We start from the raw sequence: 15,268 nt of genomic DNA on the forward strand, positions 1-15,268 counted from the left end.
TGAAGAGGGAATCTATATAATCCAGCGCGCCACCATGAAAAGATCCACGACATGTTCCTCGGTTAGATCAGGCGCCGGTTTATGAGGACAGAAAGTGCCATAAAAACTGCATCCTTTGTACTTTGATGAACTCCTTTGAGATCATTCGTTCGAACGAGGCCCATTCGGAAACAAGTGTCCGAGATTGCTGATGCCAAAATTCCAAAGCAAGTGTGGATTGCAGAGTTTGATCAGTTCGAGGATTCACCAGGAAACCATGACTTCTACTTAAATTCTTACACTACGATAATGTACAATCTGAAAGACTACTGTGGTAATTACACCTTTGTATAACTGAAAACGCTTCTAAAACCCTAAAATATTCAACCACACAAGCACTTCTTTGCTTTATTCACTGCCAATATGAATCCGTGATGCGGCTGCCATGTCTTCCAACGGGCACAAAACCGCACAAACTCAAACACGCTCCGAGTCCTTCGCGTCTCATTGTCGAGTCTGCATTACTTTAAAGAGACTTCAATCATGTCCTGGAAGGAGCATCTGTCAAATCCAATCCAGTACAAACCACTTTATACCCCCCCCCCCCCCACTCTGCAGACCAGGAATTACAAGCACACGTACACAATATAATACAATACAATACAATCCCACCTTGATCGGGTTCAGCCGAGTGCGTGTGAATTATTCATAGCGGCGACGTTTACAAGCGGGCCTCCGATGGCGAAAAAGTGTTTGTGCGAGGTGGCGAGAGAGGGCCACGCGCTGTCGAATGGGATTAGCGAGGACAGTCTTGATGACGGCAGTACCGCTGCGTCCTTTACTTTGGATGATGAACACAGCGGGTAAGCTACTGTCCCGGGTTGAAAGGTTCAAGGCGGTCGTGTTGTTTGTTTAGGAGGAAAAGGCTACGGATACGACACACACGGTCGAACCGACGTGAGGTCAAAAGACCTTTAAGAAGGCTGTTTTTAAAGTCTCTTGAAAGTAGCTCTGCATCTTCACCCGGACCGTCTCGCGGAATGGGAAATTTGGTGTGTTTGGGGGGGATTATAATTATGTTCGGCAATCACACTGTTATGCAACAAGTACAGAATGGGTCGCTCCCACTGGTAGCCAATTACAAAACCTGAAGAGATTCATTTCCAGAAAAAAATGGCAGCGGAAAGACACCCCACACTTCAGTTTTTTAGCTGCCCGCTCTACTACGTTGTGTCACGTGACCAAATCCAGAAAACAGATTACACAATCTTCTTGTGTATGCTGCGAAAATTTGCACAACTATGGGTGGGTAGTTTAGAAAAAAATAATTTTTTGTTATGGTTGTTGTCTTTGGACAAAAGCTAAATATTCTCTCTCTCTCTCTACACACACATCCATTTTCCGATCCGCATATCCTCAAAAGGGTCGCAGGAGTGCTGGAGCTTACCCCACCTGTCATTGTGCCGACGGGCAATTTAGCGTGTCCAATTAATGTAGCATGTTTTTGGGATGTGGTAGGAAACTGGGGTGCCCACCCAGAGAAAAACCACGCAGGCACCCGGAGAACATGCAAAGTCCACGCAGCCGCGGCTGGGATTTGAACCCCCGGTCCTCAGAACTGTGAGGCCAACGCTCTAAGCAGTAGCTCCACCTTGCTGCCCATATATGTAAACACAATAGAAGCCTAAACATGGAATATTACGGCGAGGATTGAAGACATATTGTGTTAAGCAAAAGATATTTTAGTTATTGGAAGTTCCAAAGGTGCTTTGTCCTGGTCGTAGACAACAAGGCTCCATTATTATTTCATATGGAAGTGATTCAACTTTTTTGGGGGGAGGGAGGGGGATCAAAACTTGGGCCTCAGCAAATTGCTGCCCCGGTCGCCAAGGTAACAAATCTCATATTCTCACATTAGCCGCGCAGAAGAAGTTTGCATGTGACAGCGACTTCCCCGACAGACCAAGTTCAGCAAGGTTATTATTGATCCTTTGGATATTTTGACAAAGGCGTCTCTTTTTTTAACTTGTGAAAGAAAACAAACAAAAAAAAGTATACCATCTCCCGGTAGGTGATTTTTACGTTAAATATCAACACTTTGTCTTGCGCTGCCAACGCGAGCAAGCGAGCGCGTCGTTTTGTTTCGCTGAATTTGTTCTTCACGCCTGACAAATATAGTACGACCCATTTAGCCCGAATCTGAAGCGGCGTCGCTTGAAATTGGCCGTAAAGCCGAAAACAATCAGCGAGGTCAGATGCTCGCGATAAAATTAGGCCTTGATTAGCAGTCGAGATGACCCCCCCCCCCCCCCCCCAAAATTGAACCTACTCGAGTTGCGCCGCCCCCAGGCCGGAGGGTTGCGTAAGGCTTCTTTCTGCCATTGTGTTGCCACTGCGTGGGTCTGTATTGAAAAGCAGCGGAGAAAACAATACGAGGGTGAACATGCGATAAAATAAAAACCCTCCCACGCACGCTAACGCCACACATGGCTGCACACTGACAGTTATTACGAGTGATGAAATGCTGTAATATTGTTGCTCCGGTGTTACATTCCCTCCACCTGTCCTCTCGGTCGCAGAGTCGTGATTTAATCTACAAGCAATTTGCATGTCAGCGTGTACGTCAATACGACGCATTATTCCGCGTACACGGAGGAATCGTAATGTGGGCGCATTAGCGACGCGAGGAGCCCTCCAACGTCTCGAAATTTAAAGCAATAACCTAACCAAGTGTATGCTAAATTACAACACAAAAAGAGTATTTATTTATAGCAGCGCAGCCGAGCGTGTTTGCAAGTAATACAGTACGACGAGGTGAGGTAAGTGGATGGCTGCGCAACGTCTGGAGGAGACAATAAAAGGCCATCAGGGAGGAACAGGCAAAGGCATATTAATGAAATATGAATGTGCCTACTGGATAGCGTCGCCTCCCGGCAGCGCAGGGATATTGAAAAAAAAAAAATAAATAAAAGATACAGCGTCTGTGATCGTTTCCCCACGCACGCCTTCCAATCAGCGCAGGGTTCATCACGGCGCTCTTCATCACCGCTCGCCCGCATGACGGCTTCCGTAGTCTCTCGACTATGCGGCGCAAATTGAAAAGGGATCGATACAAAAGAACTCGACGAGACGCCGGCGCGAGGAGAAATCGTGAACATTTTCAGGTTGAAGACAATGCAGCGAGACGATTAGAGAAAGGAATGAACCGAGGACTCTTACTTTGGTTAATGTATCGCAGCATATCTTAAAATCCAGACACGCCGGAGACGAGTACCACCTTGAACGAGGTGGACCCGTCCTCGGGTCACAGCTTCGGGTTCCAGCCCTGTGGTGGCTACATGAAGTCGACAAACCATTGTCTCGCTCAGCTATGCTAATGCACTAGTAAAGTCAGAATTACCGTATTTTCCGCACTATAGGCGCACCCTAAATTAATGGCGCATTTTAAAACATGTTTCATGTATAAGGCGCACCACAATATAAGGTGCACAGAATAGATGACGTGATATAGATGATGAATAGATTATTTTACTCATGTCCATTCATTTATGGTTTGTTGACACCTGACGCGAAATCAGCAAAAGCGCAATTCTCTGATGTCTCAAAAAGATGATCATGAGCTATTATTTTGTGGCGTAAGGTGTGTTAAAAAGTGTAAATGCTAAACAATCACGTTCAATCTTTACGGCAAAAATCTCAAAACGTCAAAATGTAGTTAACTTGTGGATTCATCAATGTGTGTACCGTATTTTCCGCACTATAAGGCGCGCCGCATTATAAGGCGCGCCCTCAATGAATGGCCTATTTAAAAACATTTTTCACGTATAAGGCGCACCACATTATAAGGCTCACCCTCAATGAATGGCCTATTTGAAAACGTTTCAAATATATAAGGTGCACCGTATTATGAGGCGCATGGAATAGACGCGACACTAGAGGCCGGGGTTACCTTATGCATCCATTCGATGGAGCCGCACAAAACGCTCAGTATTGATCCATATATAAGGCACACCGGATTATAAGGCACACCGTCGGCTTTTGAGAAAATTAAAGGCTTTTGGGTGCGCCTTATAGTGCGGAAAATACACTCCATAAATACTTGTGTGTGGAAACCTTCTGAATAAATGGAAGAATATCGCCAATAAACGAATGCGCCTTCTTGTGTTGCATGACTACATATTCTTACTCTGCTGCGCAAACTCGATCTCTGTGCGCCGTTTGTAACCTCAAAACGACGTACGGTGGTCCCGTTGTTAAACAATGACGCCATGTACACACTCAACTTAGCACAAAGCTACAATCATGGGGTTGCTGACTATCCATTGTCACTTGTTTTTCCTTGCTAGGTGAGTGAAGCGATGCAGGAATGACACGAGGCTAATAACTAATTATAACAATACAAATGGTTAGTGTTAGCTTAAAATGGTAATTATACTTATTACCGTATTTGGTGTCGGCTTACGGCCGCGCTACCCTGAGAACGCCCGATCTCGTCAGATCTCGGAAGTTAAGCGGGTTTGGCCCTGGTTAGTACTTGGATGGGAGAGCGCCTGGGAATGCCAGGCGCTGTAAGATTCTTTCCCCGGCTAAAATGCAGAGGGGTTGCGTCACGAAGGGCATCCGACGTCAAACTGTGCCAAACAAAATACGCGTTCATCTAAGATGACACGCTGTGGCGACCCCTAACGGGACAAGCCGAAAGGAAAGGAAGACGACCGTATTTCGCGTCGGTAGTCTACTTCACTGGTCAGTTAGTGCAAAAACGTTAGCGATAGTCACGACGGCTAATGTCCAGAACGCATCCCTCGGAAAAAGTTCCGTTTAGCGTTCGGGCGACGCGAGCACCATGGGAATTGAACTCCGTCGTAAACAGACAAACCCGTGATATGTGTGACGCTGATGTATAGATGGGCGATAAGCGTTTGGAAAAAAAAAAAAGTCAGATTTGCTTGCACATTTTTGGAATATGACGTGAAAAGCGAGTTGAGCACGTTTTACTCGGCGATCGCCTTTCATGTCAAAACATCGTGAAAATAATTCTGTTTCTGAAGAATGAAAGACTTTTTAAAAAAAAAATCTTGCTGGAGGGGAAGGAAAGTTGCTACCTTGGAAGTGAGGGCAACTTTTTTTTTTACTACGGAAGCCCCCCTACGGAGCCCCTAAAGGGACATTGAAAAAAAAAATGTATTGAAAAAAACTTACTTGTTTTTCCTCATTGTAATGAGTATGTTACTCATTACAATGAGTAGGTTTCTCATTGTAATGAGTACGTTTTTGGTTCTCATTTCTCATTACAATGAGTAACTTACTCATTACAATGAGAAAAAAGTTTTTTTTCCCAATGTGTTTTTTTTTTTCTCTCCTCAATGTCCCTTTAGGGGCTCCGTACCCCCCGAATAAAATAAATTAAAAAACTATCCTGGGGCGTGTGTGTGTGTGTGTGTGTGGGGGGGGGGGGGGTTACTCAAAATTAATCGTTAACATTTATTATTCGCCCGGCCCTCGCGCGGTGTCGTCTCATCCCGCAGAGCTGGAGCCGACTTGCAAGAGGGCAAAAACGTAATATGCCACTTAACCCGCTTTAATCAGGAGGAAAAAAAAAATTAAAAATGGGAAAAAAAAAAAAGATGATACCGGCACGCATAAACACCTCCGCATAACTCGTGATGACACTCAACCTCACCACCTGCAAACACTTTCCCCCGTCCCTCTCTCTCTCTCCACACTTTTATTTCCAGTCGTTTGAAGTTTGATCTTCCCGCAGCAAAGGAACGGGGGGGGGGCAAAACTCCATCTGTTTCATTTCAATATGAATGTCAGCACGGCGGCCAAATTGCGGCTGGAATTTCGAGTGGCCGTGCGAGGTTCATTCCGACCCTCTTTGATGTGTGCCAGCGTGTGAAATGAGCTGACGGTCCACAGTTGGCGCAAACACACGCGAGGGGGCACACACTTATTGTAACAGTCACACCGGTACCCCCAGATCCACCCCCACCCCCCCACCCGCAACTTATGGGTCATTCCAGAGGTGGCGAGAGTTTCCCGGCCCCCGACCGTGACATTTCAAATCCTCCGCACAAAAAAATCCCGAGAAACGTGTAGAAATGATAGTTGTCCCCGAGAAAAAATGTAAGTAGCTATGGTAAAAGAACTTCCTAAATATTATTTAAAATACCAAGTAGCTCTCTCGAATACCTACCTCGCGACTTACATAAAGCATAGCAGATACAATGAGTGTAAATTAACTTTTTGGGTATGATTTTTTTTAAAAATCCTTTAACGTCATCAAATCACGTGTCGGACAAACAAAATATTCTTAATGCTAAGTCGATTGGAGACGACGTGAAAAAACGTCTTATAGCACGACGCCCAGAGTTTTGTCCGATACCGTTAAACATTTAGAAGGTGATAATAAACGACTGTACGTGGAAAAATGAGAAACACTTGGCATAGAGGACCCGTATTTAATGCCGAAGTTGATGTTTTCGCCGATAAGAAATTGGACTATTACCCTGCTTCCGCTTGTCATTGGACGACTGGATCTACACGTGGATCTGGTGAGTAAGTCGTCGAGATTTACACGGAAAAGTTTCAACGCGTAGAAGTCTGGACGCATACAAATCATTGCTGGATCTGTTCTCATGAACGCGGAAGCGTATTCGGCTACACATTAACCTTTGCCGAAATCCATTGATCTTTTCAGCTAGTATTCAATACAACAAATACTACTACTATTATTACTATTACTACTATGCTACTACTAAAAATCCATCCGTTATCTTAGCCACTCAACCCCGCCAATTAACTTATTTTTCAATTGTCAAGTATTTTTTCAGCCACATTTTCTAAATCAAGCATTTCAGGCACGCAAGTATCTGCACTGTGCCAAATACAAATATTGATTTCCTTTTTGTGATTCCCCCCCCCCCCCCCCCAATTTTCCAAGCCGCTTATCCTGAAAAGGGTCGCGGGACTGCTGGGGCCTACCCCAGCAAATTTTGGGCTCGAAGGCGGACGACGCCCTGAACTGGTTGCCAGTCAGTCGCAGGGCACTAAGAATGAAATGAAATGAAATATCTCATCAAAATGTACCATTGATTTTCTTACCTGTTTTTTTTTTTCCCCCCAAACAAAAAAATGAATAAAATACAATTTAAAAAAAGAATGCTGGTACCTGAACTGTTCTGTAATCTAAAATGGTGGAAAGCGGCGACGCAAGGCACAGGAAGCCTCGGCGCTGTCGGAGTGTTGCAACAGTCAATTGAAAGACTCTCCAGGTTTTTTTGGGGTTTTTTTTTTTTTTTTTTCTCCCCCTCACTTGCACACGCCGACGTGACATCGGCACGACAATGGAAGCTAAGCCGCCTGCAGGCAAAGACTACATCCACAATGCCGACTTTAAGCAGATTCTGCCAGCGTACGGCCGTAATAAAATTACATTTTAACTCTACTTGACGCTACTTTTACCCATCATTGACCTTCCTGGAATATTCAACGTTTTCGGGAGAATAATCGTGTTGTTTTTCTACAGTTCCGCTCAAATGTGACGTCAATGCCGAAGTCACGCCGAGCGAGTTCAATTTGTCCAATGAACGCCGCCGTTTGTTTGGAGCGACACGTCGTCAGCGCCGGACCAGCCGCGTTGGAACCCGTGACGGCAAAAGCGAAGCGTCTTTGTGCCAGAATTCTTAATGAAAAAGCTCTGCGGCTTTTAGATGTTTTGCCAATTAGCGGGTCCGTAGCCGAGCCCGAAACTATCAATAATGGGTTTTGTGCGGTAAGCATATAATCAGCAGTGCGTCTTTGGAGGTGCTTCGCTATTGAACTCTGTAAAAAAATGAAAGCCATTATTAAAATAGCACAACACAGCGGCACGGGCAAGAACGACCCACTGCTGCAAAGACCTTTCATTATCTGTGACTACGTTAATCAGGTAAGTGCTTGCTGTCTTCTCGTCAGAAGGATTGTTTGTCGCTCCGCAGGGCGCCCCCCACGGGTGGGATTCGCAATTTCATTTTTAAAAGGGACATCTTGGGAAAACGGACGCATTCCTCGAGTATCACTCGTAGGCTCTGTAGAGTGCCTGCCAAAGTACAAAACTGAAAATTTTCTAAAGTGTCAAACTCAAGGTCCGGGGGCCAGGTCCAGCCCGCCGCATGATTTTATGTGGCCCGCGGAGGCTCATCACGTGTATCGACTCCCACGATTTCTTTTGTTCAAATCTGTACCAACATTTCCACTTATCCTCTCATAAATGATAACGTTGAGATATTACAACCATTTTTGTGTTACCAAACAACAATAGTTGGAAAAACCCATTACCATTGATTTTTGATTCCAAAACTAGTTCATAAATTTCACGTGTAAATATGATGAGATGATTTTACAGCTATAAGGGTCTTCTGAGGGAAAACGCAAGTATACAGTGGCCCGCGACAAAAATTAGGGTTCTACAGGTTGCCGATTTCTGAAAGTGCGTCTATGAGCGAGCCGCACCTCTGTTTAAAAAAAGTGACGCCAATTTGCATAATCCTACTTTTTGTGCAGTTATCAAACTACGGCTAAACGTGAACGACAAGCAGCTCTCCAGTGACTTTTGTAGCATAAACAAATGAGTGTTACAGTCACTCACATTGGAAAAAATGTAGGGGTGTGGTCAGTCATGCCCGCAGATATAAAGTTACGGGTGTGGTCCACCAGTCGTGCCCGCAGGTATAAAGTTGCGGGTCTGTGTTCTGTTTGTAATTATGAGTGTACCCCTTTAAGAGTGGAGGGGGGCGGTGTCAGGCAAACTAGGAAATAGAAGGCACTTCCGTGTTAAAAAAGACGTCAGGCTGTAGTTAACGGCGCTGGATCGGTTTTCATGCGCGCTGAGTGTACGACAAGTGCGCGAACATCGGTCAAGACTACACAAAATAAGCGTCGTCTTTCAATATCTATGTATTTCTACTCATAAATTTTACGCGCGTGATTTTTTTCGCGCTCGACTGTGGAGATTTGCGAGTGCGATGGCGCATACGTGCCCGTCAAACCTCAGTGCCTGGTGTTAGCTTCCGCTTAGCAATGAGGAACTATGGCAATATGTGACTAATTAATTGTTTGAGCCGCTACGTATCAAGCGGTACTTCCACAAGCGAAAATACTTTTGTCTATACGGCCACGTGCTTTCTTTTATCCCCCGCATTTTAAAAGCCGCATGCCCCGTTTTATCCCATTAGCGTCGCCTCGGGCCATCACGCTCACAAAAAAAAAATCATATTTGGCACTGATTTTGTAGTACAGCTGGCATAAAAAAATGCTGACTTCATCATATTGTCTGCTTTCTTCTCGTAACTTCTAGTGTATATTCTGCTACTCTTCGTACGTTCTCTCTCTTTTAGGCCTGTTCTGATGTTTGCGGTCACGCCGGTTCTTTGGGCCGTGACACGGATATTTTTGCTCGGCGTCATGCATGATGGCGGCTCCAGTTTGGACTTTGGCGAAATGTAATTACAGAGCGTGCGAATCCAGATTGCCGCGGCAAAAGCCGATGTAGCACTTACAGCTACAAGTGTTTCTGGTCTTGCAATATTTAATATATGTCATGTTTTGGTGGACAAAAATAAGAGGCTGTACTGTATTATGAAAAAAAAAGGCTTAAATCTGACAGATGCATTCATCAAAATGTTTTGTTTCCCCCCCCCCCCACATCATGTCAATGCGAATGTGACGCATGAAATCTCTGGCCAAAAATGTGTCTTTTCAATCTCCCGGCGAAATGAAAATAAAAATGTTACATAAACCAAACAAGGCCACATATTTGTGCGAGAATAAGCACACGCCGCACATGAGTGAGTATATTTGTAACGCAGCAATTGTAGCGCCGGAGCATAAATCCGATCAAGCAAAAAAAAAAAAAAAAGAGCCCCGGGAAAGGGCCCGGAGGCGGAGATGAAGCGCCGGTCCAGTTCCGAGCCAAAGGAAAAAAGGTGGGGAGGAGAAAGAAGAACGGAGGGCGGCGCGGGGCGGAAAGAGGAGACAAGGCGGAAGAAAAAAAAAAAAAAGTGAAGAGCGAGCCGGAGAACGGGAAAGGATGTCGGGGGCTGACACCGACCACGTGAGCAAACGCTTTTCTTGGGTTTATTTCTTATTTATTTTGTTATTACAAAGCCACCCACCACTGAAGCAAGACAATTAAATTTTATTCACAAGTGTGACCAATCAATCCCAGGCTGGCTCAATTCGGGGAGGTAGAGTGGGACGGTGGGGGAGGGGGGGGACCCTTAGAGACCCCAAACTCTCACAGACAAAACACATCAATTAAAAAAATCAACAATTCGCTCGCTGTAAGAAAAAGAAAAAAAAAAACACAGAAGCTCAACTTGTCCGAGTGTGGCCGAGCAGACCGAGAGGCTTGTTTTTTTTTTTTTTTTTTTTTTTTTGCCACGAGTTGTTCGTAAAAGCTTGCAATGTGGCCTCTGTTGAGTACTCTAGAAAGTTTGGTGAGGAAGGTGAGAGACATTAGAATTCAAGAAAGCTCTCAGCAAACTCTGAAATTGTATGAAAACGGTCATTTATCTAGTTCCTTAATAATTTTGCTGTGTTTGCTGTATTTTATACTCTTCTGAATTTAACATTTTTTTTACTCCTTATAAAAAGTGTTCTGGTTCGGGGATGTTATTGCATTTTTTGGGTGCCTGGAACCGATGAGTGGAATTTACAATGTTTGCATGATTTCTTGGGAAAATTTGCTTTGGCTATCATACAATGGCGCTTTTAAATCAGACTTTCAGGAAGGGATAAACCGCGAAAACCCGAGGTTCCGCTGTATTTGCACAATGTTGTCGGCGTGCTAGCAGTGAATTCAAAAGAAGTAATACAAACACGGGAAAATTGGTTACTATATTTAATATATTCCCCCCCCCCACCCCTCAGCCCGTCCCGTATATTAATTTGAGGGAAGCGTCTCGAATCCCAACCCAGAAATATCTGAACGCACTTTGCTGGTAGATGCATTCATATCGAGACGCTGGCGGAGGAATCCTTGTAACCGTCGGTGGTGTCACAAAACCAATAAAAGGGCAGAAAAAATATAAAGCGTTTGCGCTTGTGAAGTCTCGTGTTCTCATGTCACGTCAGCCTCGGGGAGTGTGACGCCGACCAGCTCTCACGCCGCTTAACGTTCGGGCTTTCTGCTGCTTTTATGGGCCTCCGGTGTCCGTTTAGTTTTGCTCGGCGTTTGGCACAAGCGCACCAGCGAAGGCTAAAGCTGGCACCGGCGAGTGTTCGGGGGGGGGGGCGACGCGAGGGTCCCGTGCAAATTAAACACGCTTCGGAAACAGACCACGTCGAAGCTCTCGTGACACTGACGATCCCCCGTGCCGGTCACCGGGTTACGGAGGGTCCAGATGGAAGAGGACCGTGGAATCGGTTTAATTATGTTGCTCATCATGATTAGAACTGCTTCGTGCGCAGAAGCTCAAATAAATAAGTGAACCACCGAATCATGTACGGCGAATTACAATTACAGTTCACAAACCGAAGCGTTCGATCCAACGTTTCCCATTGAAATGAATACTCGGACCGTGATTCTTCTAAGAACCACTCGGGAGAGCCTGGATTCCCACAGTGGGACCAGAAGCACACTTTTTGGATCACTAGCCCAAGTCCCAAAACATTTTCAGAAAACTACAACAAACCAATGAGTCAATTCAACCTCTGTGGATTACGACGATCTGCACGGCAAAGAACTGTTTCTGGCATCATGTCAATGTTAGCAACTGACCGTAAAAATCAATCTTCAAACTGAGACCACGAGGTAACCTCAGACGAGCATTTCCTCCACGGCGAAGGCTACTTAGGACTGAAAGCTGAGAGGGCCCCGCATCTATCGCAGTTTGCACTCATCCAGATCAAAGTTGCTCTTGTGTAACGTCTGAGGAGCAAAGGGGGGAGAGCGGGAGGAGGCCCGGGTTCTGTTCTGTAGCGCCGCTTCGCAACCATGTAAAGCCAACTTCTCACAGCAGGAAGGGGAACAAGAGGAGGAGCCGTTGGCTGTTCCTGTAAACTGTCCACGAGAGAGCGGGGGCCATTCAATCAAGAAACAAATACCAACCTCGAGCTTTTAACCATCAGTTTCTTTATGAAAAGGGGGGCAAGGATCTGGTACATTTAAAGCAAGACCTGGATTGCATTTCAGATATATCTGTTTGTTTTCGGTGGCTTTTACTTCTGCAAAATTACAATCAAGGTGTGTTCGCCCTCTGCGTGGCAGCTTTTCGGTTATCGTAAACGCCTTCAAGGCCCTTCTGTGCCTCGAGGAGGCAGCACAATGCCCATTGAACAATCACGACGGACAAACTTTCTTTACGTCATACTTTTATCATGCTACATTTGAGTTATGCAATAAAATACTGCACAGTAACATTTTCCCGATCAAAAAAAAAATATTTTTTTGGGCGGGCTAGACTTCATTGATGGCATTTCTACTCATTTCAGTGGGGAAAGCTGCTTTGAGTTACAAGCATGGCCACGTAACGTCTTCGACTGGGAAGTCAAGTCAACCCTGCAATTTAAAAACTTGATCGAAACCGAAGGCTCTTTTAAAACGTAGGTTCCGCAAAACTGCCCTACCCGCCCTGCCGTGCCGCACATTTCTGATGGGCGGCGTGAAAAAGGGGGGTGAGCTAAACCTGCAGGCAACAACCTGACCACACAGAGACCGGCGTGAAGGGCAAGTGATGCCGAGACACAAAATATCTATGAAATTAAACATTAATCTCCTCCAAGATGGAGTCAAACCAAGAGCCATTAAGTGCTATTGCATTACCGCCTTCTCTCTGTGTGTGTGTGTGTGTGTCATGGGAAGCAAGAAAAAAAAAATGGAGGGGCTGTGGGGGGGGGTTTGGAGGCCCCCCCACTTGACAAATTTTCAGCACGCGGGGTTTGAGCTGAGGGCTTTTCCATATATTGCAGCAATCTCAATTATTCGCCTTAATTACACTGGCTTGTATATATGTAAAGTTTCATTTTTCCTGGAGATTACTTGGATTTGCAAACGTTCTTTTCATACGTTTCCTTCCGTTCCACGTTTTTTCCCCCTTCACGATGCATTTTTTTTTTTTTTCATTTTTTTTTTTAGCGCCAGCACATGATCGCCACCTGTCGTACTGGATGATTTGAAATTTACACGGCACTAAAAACAGTTGCTGGCGCGCAAAAGCACGCCGGTACAAACGTAACGTCATGAGGGTTCCCCCCAATTTGTGTCAAAAAAAGCTACAAAAAGATTATTCTGTCTGAAAATACAAAAATGAGAATTGTATTTCCATTTTATGACTGTCATTCGGGGCAGCACGGTGGGTGGCTCAGCTGGTAAAGCGTTGGCCTCACAGTGCCGAGGTCCCGGGTTCAATCCTGGAGCCGCCTGTGTGGTGTTTTGCACGATCTCCCTTCACCTGTGTGGGTTTTCTCCGGGCACTCCGGTTTCCTCCCACATCCCAAGAACTCGCATTCTCTGAATTCCCCCCAGGTGTGATCGTGTTTGTCTCGATGTGCCCTGCGATTGGCTGGCGACCAGTTCAGGGTCAGGGTGTGCCCCGCCTCCTGCCCGTTGAGAGCTGGGATAGGCTCCAGCAGTCCCCGCGGCCCTTGTGAGGATAAGCGGCTAAGAAAATGGATGGATGGATTATTTTCATTCATGATTGAACACGGATCTCCTCTTTGCGGCGTAAAAGTAACATTTTCACGGCGAGACTCTGGCGATTGTTAGGGCACGCGTCATCTTCCAGCGCGATGGCCTCGACGCCGCAACTTTGCGACTGCGATGCCGCTCAGCTTTGACAGTACGATCTTTTGACTGCACAAGTGCCCGATTGTTAAGACACGCAGCTGTGAGTGATTGTTTCGAAGACACACGTGCCATCGGGCCACAGCCGCTTGCATAATCTTAATAGCCTCGACGAGTCATAAATCGATGACGACAGGAGCGTAATCGCCAGCCTGCTGTCGCTCGCTCGTCTATATGATCTGCCTGTTAACATTTTGGTATATTGCACGACAACAGTCAAAAAATAAAATAAAACGGTGAACGATGGTTGAACTGCTATGCAAAACGGAATTCCTTTGAAGACATTGCGACACTTCCATCTCTGTCGAATGTCATCTGATTAGGTTGAAATGAGTTCTGCTTAAGTGGGATTTTAGCAGATGCTCGCTGCTAAAGGTCCATCCAGATCCTGAAATTCCTCCTAATCCACAGGCTTCCTTCAGTATTCTACCGGTGTTCACTTTACGGTATATGAATATTAGGGGTGTTACCGCTGCGAGACCCACAAGGCCAGACCCATGTCTAATCAGCCATGTTATGTCTTTTAATCCTCTTTTTTTTTTTTTTTTTATACTAACTGCTTCTCACAAGGAATGAATGTGGAGAAACGTCGTGTGTGGCCCCTTGGGACATTTTTTTTTTTTTTTTTTTTTAATCACTCGTTTTTTGATGCACTTTGCATGAAAGGTGCCGTACGCAAAGGTCTGATTGCCGCGATTATTATGGGATGCGTAGATTTGAGAGCGGTTGTTCTGACAACGCAAGCCAGGGACAACGAGGCCACGCAGCCTCGTGTGATTATTTCACAAATGCATAAATTCCCTGACCCCCCCCAAAAAAATAACCATTTACAAAATCGCAGAGGATGAGCGCAACGGTCATTGCGCGGGAACTTAAGGATGCCGCATCAGGGTCTATAAATTCCTCATATTAAGCAGCAGGGAAAAACTAAAATGCGGCTACCGCATAATAACAAATAAACATGGAGAATAACGAGGCATTCGTCACAGATGTGACTGCATAAATACGGTGCGTTATATACATACGACAACGTGCGTATGTGTGGGCGTCTATTAAAACTGCTCAGAACGAGCCCGGGGATGTGGCGACAATGGCTGCCGTCCGACGCCGCCTCTCATCGCACCCCAAACGCGGGATAATGTGGCGGACGATGACTATAAACGGCACCCGCGTGCTCCCGTTTTAAATGCGGCAGCTCACAAAAATTGCCCTCCATCATTCTTTCCATCTTTACACCCTGTAAACAAACGAAATAAATACAATTTTGGAAAATGCCTGCACGTTCCGCTTATTTGTCAGCCGTACTCCGCAGGCGCTCCGAAAATCTCGCCTCCTACATTTCGACAGACGTCCACGAACCTCATCTATCCTCACGCTCCCAACGTTGTCTCCTTTTTGTACGTCGTTTCATAAAGTTCTCACGACACATAACTGACTCTTCATTGGGTACAACGGCGGACA

General features: G+C 45.6%; 1 protein-coding gene and 1 pseudogene across 12 annotated transcripts in view; one reads left to right on the forward strand and one right to left on the reverse strand.

The window, feature by feature from the left end:
- The window catches only part of cacna2d2a (calcium channel, voltage-dependent, alpha 2/delta subunit 2a), a 226,498-nt gene that overhangs the window by 153,257 nt on the left and 57,973 nt on the right, over window positions 1-15,268 (reverse strand). The window lies entirely within an intron of this gene.
- On the forward strand, window positions 4,436-4,554 carry LOC133508173 (5S ribosomal RNA; annotated as a pseudogene).

Source organism: Syngnathoides biaculeatus, chromosome 10, assembly GCF_019802595.1.
Source record: "Syngnathoides biaculeatus isolate LvHL_M chromosome 10, ASM1980259v1, whole genome shotgun sequence".
NCBI lineage: Eukaryota > Metazoa > Chordata > Actinopteri > Syngnathiformes > Syngnathidae > Syngnathoides > Syngnathoides biaculeatus.